Source organism: Jaculus jaculus, chromosome 6 (assembly GCF_020740685.1).
Source record: "Jaculus jaculus isolate mJacJac1 chromosome 6, mJacJac1.mat.Y.cur, whole genome shotgun sequence".
In the NCBI taxonomy this organism is placed as follows: domain Eukaryota; kingdom Metazoa; phylum Chordata; class Mammalia; order Rodentia; family Dipodidae; genus Jaculus; species Jaculus jaculus.
The window spans coordinates 89,875,209-89,883,065 of NC_059107.1; positions in this window are offsets into that span (position 1 = coordinate 89,875,209).

Below are 7,857 nucleotides of genomic sequence, written 5' to 3' on the forward strand. Positions count from 1 at the left end.
CAAGGATAGGCCAAAGTGGTCCCCAGTTTAGAACAGTGTTCACCCTGTCAGGTGCCCCAGCCCTCTGTTCCTTAGGCAAGACTCCTACCCACTCCACTCACATGCCCACCAAAAAAGCGACTCACCAGCCCAGGCCAGGCCACAGAGCATGGCCACTATCAGGGGGACACACACTCTCATGGTGCCCATTTGGAGGAGACTGGATGTTGACTTCCCACTAGAGTGAAGGTGAATAGCGCGGAGCTCAAAGGAGCCTGATTCTTCAGGCCAATCCTTTTAAAGACATCAGGACTTGTGGATCTGGTGTATCCAGATCCTTCCAGGAAGAGAAGGGGGAGGGAGAGATCCCAGATGGATAGGAGGTAGAGAGGAGGTGGGGCCCCACACCTGTTTGAAGCCAGAGAGAGGGTGACTAAGCAGACAGGTAAGGCCAGATGTTTAAAACAGGTAATGCTTGTCTATAGCTAGAAAATCACCCATGCAGGCAGACATGGCAAGATGGCCTGGTTTGACAGGTTCTTTATCCAAATTAGGGACATGTATGTTCTTATCTTTGGGTGAGATCTGCTCTAAACACCTCTGGTCACAGATCTGAACTGCCAGAGGCAATAAATCCAGATTCAGATTTCATTGGGATTTGAGGGACTATAGTGGTCATGTAATTCCACTTCTCATACAGGGTTCAAACCTCCCTCCGTGATCCCAAGTACCTGTCCCGCCTCTTCTTGAATGCCTCCCATAGCTGGGGAGGGTTGGAGTACACTCTCTGGGCTGCTCATCTCCCCTCACAGCTCTTTTCCCCAACTACTAAGACTTCACAACATATGACACATTGATGTAGGCAAGTACATAACTAGTGGAGGTGGTGAGACCCCTGAAGTCAATGAGTGAGCATGCACCAACCCATTCATGCAGAAATGACTGGTGGGTAAATTCACATGCCCATATGTATGCATGCATATGCTCACAGAAAAAGTAGAATGCATTTATGGCATTCCTTTTTTAAATTTTTTAAATTTTTCTTTATTTGAGGGAGAGAAATAGGCAGGGAGAGAGAGGGAGAGAAAGAAAGAGAGAGAATGGCACTCCAGGACCTCCGGCCGCTGCAACTGAAGTCCAGATGCATGTGCCCCTTTGTGCATCTGGCTTATGTGGGTCCTGGTGAATCAAACCTGGGTCCTTTGGCTTTGTAAACAAGCACCTTAGCCACTGAGCCATTTCTCCAGCCCTCCAGCAGGTTTCTATACCCACTGTCCCATCTGGACAAAGCATCCCACTGCCCCTCATCCTTGGCTCCCCTCCAGCTAGGTGCTCACATGGCCTTCTACCCTGGCAAGCTGCTTCCAGGAATCCATCGTGGGATCCCAGGAGGCTGAAGCCTGGGAACCTGGGTGGAGAGAGGGTGCAGGGAGATCAATAGTGAAGGGGTGGTGAATGATAATGCCAGCTGAAGTGGGAGATGATGGAGTGTGGCCTCTGCGGAGGTGTAGGGAGGGGAAGAGGCTGAAGATGCTAAGGCCAGGTTCCGGGAGGCAGTCGCCTACCGGAGATCTGGGGAATGGAGATGTCAGCAGATACCTGTTGAGCACTCAGTGTATGTTGGGTGCTACCGGCCAGGGCCCAGGCCTTCTTGAAACGGGCAGCACCCACAGATAGAGGAGCCCAGCATTAGACACTGGTGGAAATAGGCCCCACTCACCACTGGGCTGGGAGTCAGGGGCCTGTAGGATCAGGGTCTGAGGGACCAAATGCATGCCAGCTCACTCCACCATCCTGGTTCTATAAAACCAAGATCAAGCGTTTTCATCAGGGAGCAGCGCCTGGAAGGAGCTGGTGGTGGACCCGGCCCATGGAGGCCTGGACTCACCTCTCCAGGGACTCTGGCACCTGAGGATGCTAGATCTCCAGCATCCATCGGCTGTGGAATGAGAATGCTGTCTTGGTCCCAGCAGAAGGATAGGAAGTCGTCTACCTCAGATCTTACTGAGGAGTGTGTCTTAGGAAGACTGCATGTGGGATGCCTTTCCCCCAGCAGTTTAATGCCGCATAGCACATTTGGGTTTCCAAGCTTTTTCTTCTGAAGTCTTCAGGCAGGAAGCCTGTGACATTCAGCATCACACTCACTGCCCCGCCCGGGCCCACTCATCTCCGAGCCCTAGACCGCGCATCTGGTTGGACCAGCCACACCCACGGTGTCCTCTGCCAGGAGTGCCCTCTGCTCCCTGCTCAGCGGCTGTCCATCCTTCGGCCGGCTACTCACTCTGCCGTTCTCAGGAGCCCTCTTACCGTGGGCTCTGGTCCTGATACTGTTTCATGTGCTTTTGTTTATTTTGTGTAATGGGTGCTCCAGGGCCTCCAGCCACTGCAAACAAACTCCAGATGCATGTGCCACCTTGTGCATCTGGCTTATGTGGGTCCTGGGGAATCGAGCCTTGAACCAGGGTCACGGGCAAGCACTTAACTGCTAAGCCATGTCTCCAGCCCCTTGTCCCATGCGCTTTTGACACATCATTCTGCCACCTGTACAAGGTCTCTTGCTGTCAACATAGTGCGTTAACCCTTGCACGACTACCCAGCTTCTCACACGAACGAGTTATTTCTCTGTCTCACCTCAGACATTCCTTGAGGCAGGGATCCTGGATCCCCTCCACTGCTCTGTAGTGTCATTTCCCCTCCCCCACCCCATATGTATTAGAAAATTGTCAGCATGTGCCTGGGCCCAGCAATGAATTAGTACAGGAGCACATGGGGTTACTGGGGAGCTTTTCTTCTTACTGAAGACGTGAGCAGGGGCCCGGTAGCCCTCAGCTGTGAAGGCTGCAGCTCGTGTGTCAGAGGTTGGTAGGCAGTGGGTGGAAGAAGGGTCCAGGGATTATCTCAAAGTGACATTTTTATATCAAAACACTATTTTAGCTATATTGTAAGGGTATTATATTTGTGTTTTCTTTGGGACAGGGTTTCAGGCTTGCTATGCAGATGAGGATGACCTCAAACTCCTAATTTTCCAGCCTCTACCTTCTAAATGCTAGTATTACAGACAAGAGCCACCTTGTAAGTATATTTGTGGCCAGTTGACATTAGCAGGGGAACCAAAACCCTCAAGCGACCGGTTATGTCTGGGTTGAGATATGTCCTTCAAGGGTTCGTGTGCTGGAAGTTTGGTCTTCAGTGTAGAGGTGGTGGGTCTTTAAAGAGGCAGAGCATAGCGGGAGTTCACTGGGGACTCTGGGCTCAGAAGGGATTAAGAGTGGGGGTGGGGGAGGGGGTTACAAAAGAAGCAAGCCTGGCCTCTGTACTTCGCTGACTTCCTGTCTGGTGCTGATCTCGCTCGTTCCCACGTGTTTCCACTGTCACACCACACAGCACTGGCCCGCACCAGGGCCAAGCCAGTGAAATCTCTCGACCTTGGTCTTTCAGCCTCCAAAACTGTGAACCTCTGTTCAAGGCCAGTAGTGCTGTGTGCTTGTGATCCCAGCACTCAGGAGGCTGAGGTAAGAACACAGCAAGTTCCAGATGAGTGTTTGTTAAACCCTATCTCAAACCAAAATGAAGCAACAAAATCACACTTTAAAAAGTTACCTAGCTTCTAGTACTTTGCTACGGCAACAAAAAAAGCACTGATAAATACTCCATGCTTTGGCACCAGCGCTACGAGGGGCAGCCAACACAGGGACCAGACAAGACTCGGGGCTCTAACATCTTCTGTCTCCACCATGTCAACAACTTCATCCTGCGTTTTGAAGGTTCCAGAATAACGAGCTGTCGCTTGAAAAACTTGCAGAACAGCAGACAGCAGCGCCAATGTTTGTTTTGCACTGCTCAGCAGTGGTGGTAAAGTACAGTTGCCACTGCAGGTCCTCAGGTGCCACCAGCTCAGGACAGTGGCTGGAGTTCAACACACCCAGAAACATGGATAGGATAGACAGACAGACGGAGATAAGGAGGCTCAGGGAGACAGGGGAGGGAGCAAAGGTGAGATCAAGAGAGAGCTGTGCCCAGGCTGGCTAGGAGCCAGGTGCTGACAGGAGGCTCATCACTGGCTTCTCGCCCCAGGTGTGTTGGCACAGTCACTGTGTGTTGGCTTCACAGAGACGGTGACATGTCATAGGGGCCAGCAGGAGCAGCTCCTGATCTACATACGAAAATCTATGCATTGTCCAGGTTATTAGGTTGTTTAGGAGTCAGGGTGCAGATTTCCTCCTTTCTCACATATTCCTTCCCCTGGCAAATGGTAATAAAGTGCCCCTGTGCCAGGCATCCTAGACACAGTAAGCATCAGGTAAGCGGCTCAGCATTGGGGATGGGGGTGCTGGGGAGAAGTGCCAATGGGGGACAGCAGGGTACTATGCCAAGATCACTGATCCTATCCAATGCCAGCTCTGCCTCCCACCAGCTGTACAACCCTGGGCAACTTCTCTGACCCCTCTGTTTCCCCTGTGTATATAAAATAGAGCAGGTAAGCCGGGCGTGGTGGTGCACGCCTTTAATCCCAGCACTCAGGAGGCAGAGGTAAAAGGATCACTGTGAGTTCGAGGCCACCCTGAGACTACATAGAAGAATCCAAGTCAGCCTGAAGCTAAAGTGAGACCCTACCTCGAAAATCCCCCCCCAAAATAGAGCAAGTAAGAGACCTCCACAAGGCTACTGTGAGGCCTGAATGAGTTAATACTTGAAAAACCTGTAGATCAGTACTTTGCACAGAACAAGATGAGAAAGAAAAACCTCATAAACAAGCCACAAATGCTTGTTTTAGATAGGGTGGCCATCTTGAAAAAAATGACTTCTAAAGCAGAGATGCGAAGCATGAGGTGTCAATTTCCCTAAACTCTCCTTAATGCGATGTTTATTGTACACTTTTAAAGATAAGTTCACATTTACAAGGTGAGCACTAAGCGTTTTCATGTTTGCGTCAGATGCTTCTCAGCGAGCTGCAATTCTCACTGACGTAGAAAGAAGCCAAAGCAACTGGCTGGCTCTGTGGCAGGGCCTACAGCCTGAGAACTGCTATTGCTTCCAGAAAAGCTAAAGTTTCTAGCATCAGTAGAAATAGCCCCATGGCTCCAGCCTCTGGTGTCTGGTGCTCCATTAACAGCGGTCCCCTGCAGCTGCCTGGTGTAAAGAAAAGACCCAAGAGAAGAGGAGCAGAGCTGCCTAGAGCTCGCCAGCACACAGGATCTCCCTGCAGGACACAGGGTCCTCCTCAGACTCCTTAGCAGAGCCCAGCTCGAGACTGGCCCTACCTATCCCTCTGACTCCCCAGGACCCCTGCAACAGTCTACCTCAGTCAGTAACACCCTGGACCATGCTGGGAGCACTCCCCTGAGGCCATGGCCTCAAGGTGCCTCCATTCCCTTTCCCCCCTTCAAGTGACCACTAGAAGCATTAGAATCTTCCCAAGCTATAATGCGGCTTTCTACTATAACCAAACTCAAGGAGTAGAGGCAAGAAGCCATGCACCTAGGCAGACAATGGGGGAAAAGGACGGCATCTCGGGGCCAGGAGCTTTGAGAGCCCATTAATGTGTGCTTGCAGCCGGACGTAGTGGCCCACACCTTTAATCCCAGCACTCAGGGGATAGAGGTAGGAGGACTGCCAAGACCCAGACTCCTTCAGCCCCTCCACGCTACTCTCCTGTGCTGCCTCGAGGTCAGGTTGGTAAGCTACTTGTCCCAGTATTGGTACAAGTTTAGAGCACTTGTCCAGCATTTGGAAAGCCATGGGTTTGATACTCACCACCACATTTAAAAAAAAAAAAAAAACTGGTTGCGGTGGTGCATGTTGGTAGGAAATTCCTGAAGAGGTGGAGTCAGGAGCATCAGGAGTGCAAGGCTAGCCTGGGCTACACATTTTCAAAAAGGAAAAAAATAAGTTCTGTTATCATGGCTCCAGCAAAAAGTCATTCCCTCTCTCTACTCCTCTATGGCTGAATTCTCCAAGTACCAGGGACACCTGCACCGGTACACTCCGACCCACAAAGAGGTAGGAGGATCGCTGTGAGTTCAAGGCCACCCTGAGACTATATAGTAAATTCAAGGTCAGCCTGCGCCAGAGTGAGGCCCTACCTCGAAAAACCCAAACAAAACAAAAATAGAGGGCTGGAGAGAATGCTTAGTGGTTAAGGCATTTTCCTGCAAAGTCAAAGGACCCAGGTTAGATTCCCCAGGACCCACGTAAGCCAGATACACAAGGGGGCACATGTGTCTGGCGTTGCAGTGGCTGGAGGCCCTGGTACGTCCATTCTCTCTCTCTACCTGCCTACTTCTCTCCCTCTCTCTAAAAGAGCCAAAACTTTGTCAAGAGATAGGTGTAACCAGAGATAAGAAAACAAGTCTGTGAAAGACAAAAGTCTGTCACTTCAAGTAGTGTTCAGCACTGCAATATCTCGATCACACCTTCCAAGGCTCAGGGTCTATTGTGGAAGAGGTGGCGGAAAGAATGTAAGAGCCAAAGGAAGGGTAGGACTCCTAACAACGTGCTCCTCCAGACACAAAGTGGCCTGGATATCCATGACCTCACAGTGTCTGACACTAGCGACACAAGACCATCATAATAGGAAGAAAAGATCATGACATCAAAATAACAGAGACTGATTGAGAGGGGGAGGGGATATGATGGAGAGTGGAGTTTCAAAGGGGAAAGTAGAGGGAAGGAGGGCATTACCGTGGGATATTCTTTACAATCATGGAAGTTGTTAATTATATAAAAAAAAAAAAGTCTGTCACTTCACTGGGCTATGGATGCCCTGGAGCCTGTGATGACATGGTCTCTACCAAAACACTGACAGGGACACTGAAGCTCCTTGGGACTCCTGACTCACTAAGGCTTGGGCCTGGAGTCATGATTGCTTAGCTCAGGAAGCTGAGGTGCCCCTGAGACCCCTCCCTGCCCCCAGGCAAGGGAGATTGTTTGGTCACCCTTTGTTGATCTCATCCCAGATGCTACCATAGACTTCACTCCAGGTGACCCCGCCCTCGCTCCAGGCTACAGACACTGGGCTATGCCTAGTCACTCTGGCAATGCCGGGACCTGATACCTAGTTTGTCACTGACAGCTGGGTAGCCATCATCACACACAGGTCACAGACTGAGAGATGAAGGCAGAGAGCTGCTCTTTGGGATACTAACTTGGTCAGACTGGAAGTTTAATGGCCCTATGTTGCCTTTTCGCCAAAAGCTGTGGTCTTTTCTGGGAACAACTGGCATGTCTCCGTGACCTTGGACAAAGGAGTCTGGCAGTGAGAGCTCAACTGTACTTATCAAACCTCAGAGCATGGCCTGCGCTGCCTTCCTCACTCCTGGAGGGTGAGTGTGTGCCTCTTCCAGATGCCTGTGGGTCCTGCTGCCTTGGAGCCTGCCCAAGGTCATCTTTGGGACTGGGAAGTCTCTCTCAGGTCACTCAATGTGCCTACCACTGCCAGACTCCACGGTGAGAGTAGCAGAGTAAATGGAGTCCCTGACTATGCTGTAGGGGTACAGAAGAGAGGAATCAACTCCAAGAGAGCTTGCTTGGCCACTCTCATCACCAAGGATAGTCGACATTTCCTGGGAGTCTGTCAGGCCTTAGGTGGGTGGGATCAACCATCCTTGGTATTTTCTGCCTCAGTGTCTCTTTCCTTACTCCTCTCAAACCCACTATGTCACCCAACAGGATTAAGGACAGAAAACGAGGATTGGGGCTGGGAAGAGGAAGGCCGGCAATGCTAGCTGCATCTGGACTGATATAGTCTCCTTCATGGAGAGCTGAGGGTCCCGAGAGCCTGGGACCTATCTGGACAGTGCTCAGTATTCCCAGAGACCTGGACCCAGCTGAGGAGTTGCTCATCAGTGCTCTGGAAGCACTTCCCCCACAGCTCCTGCT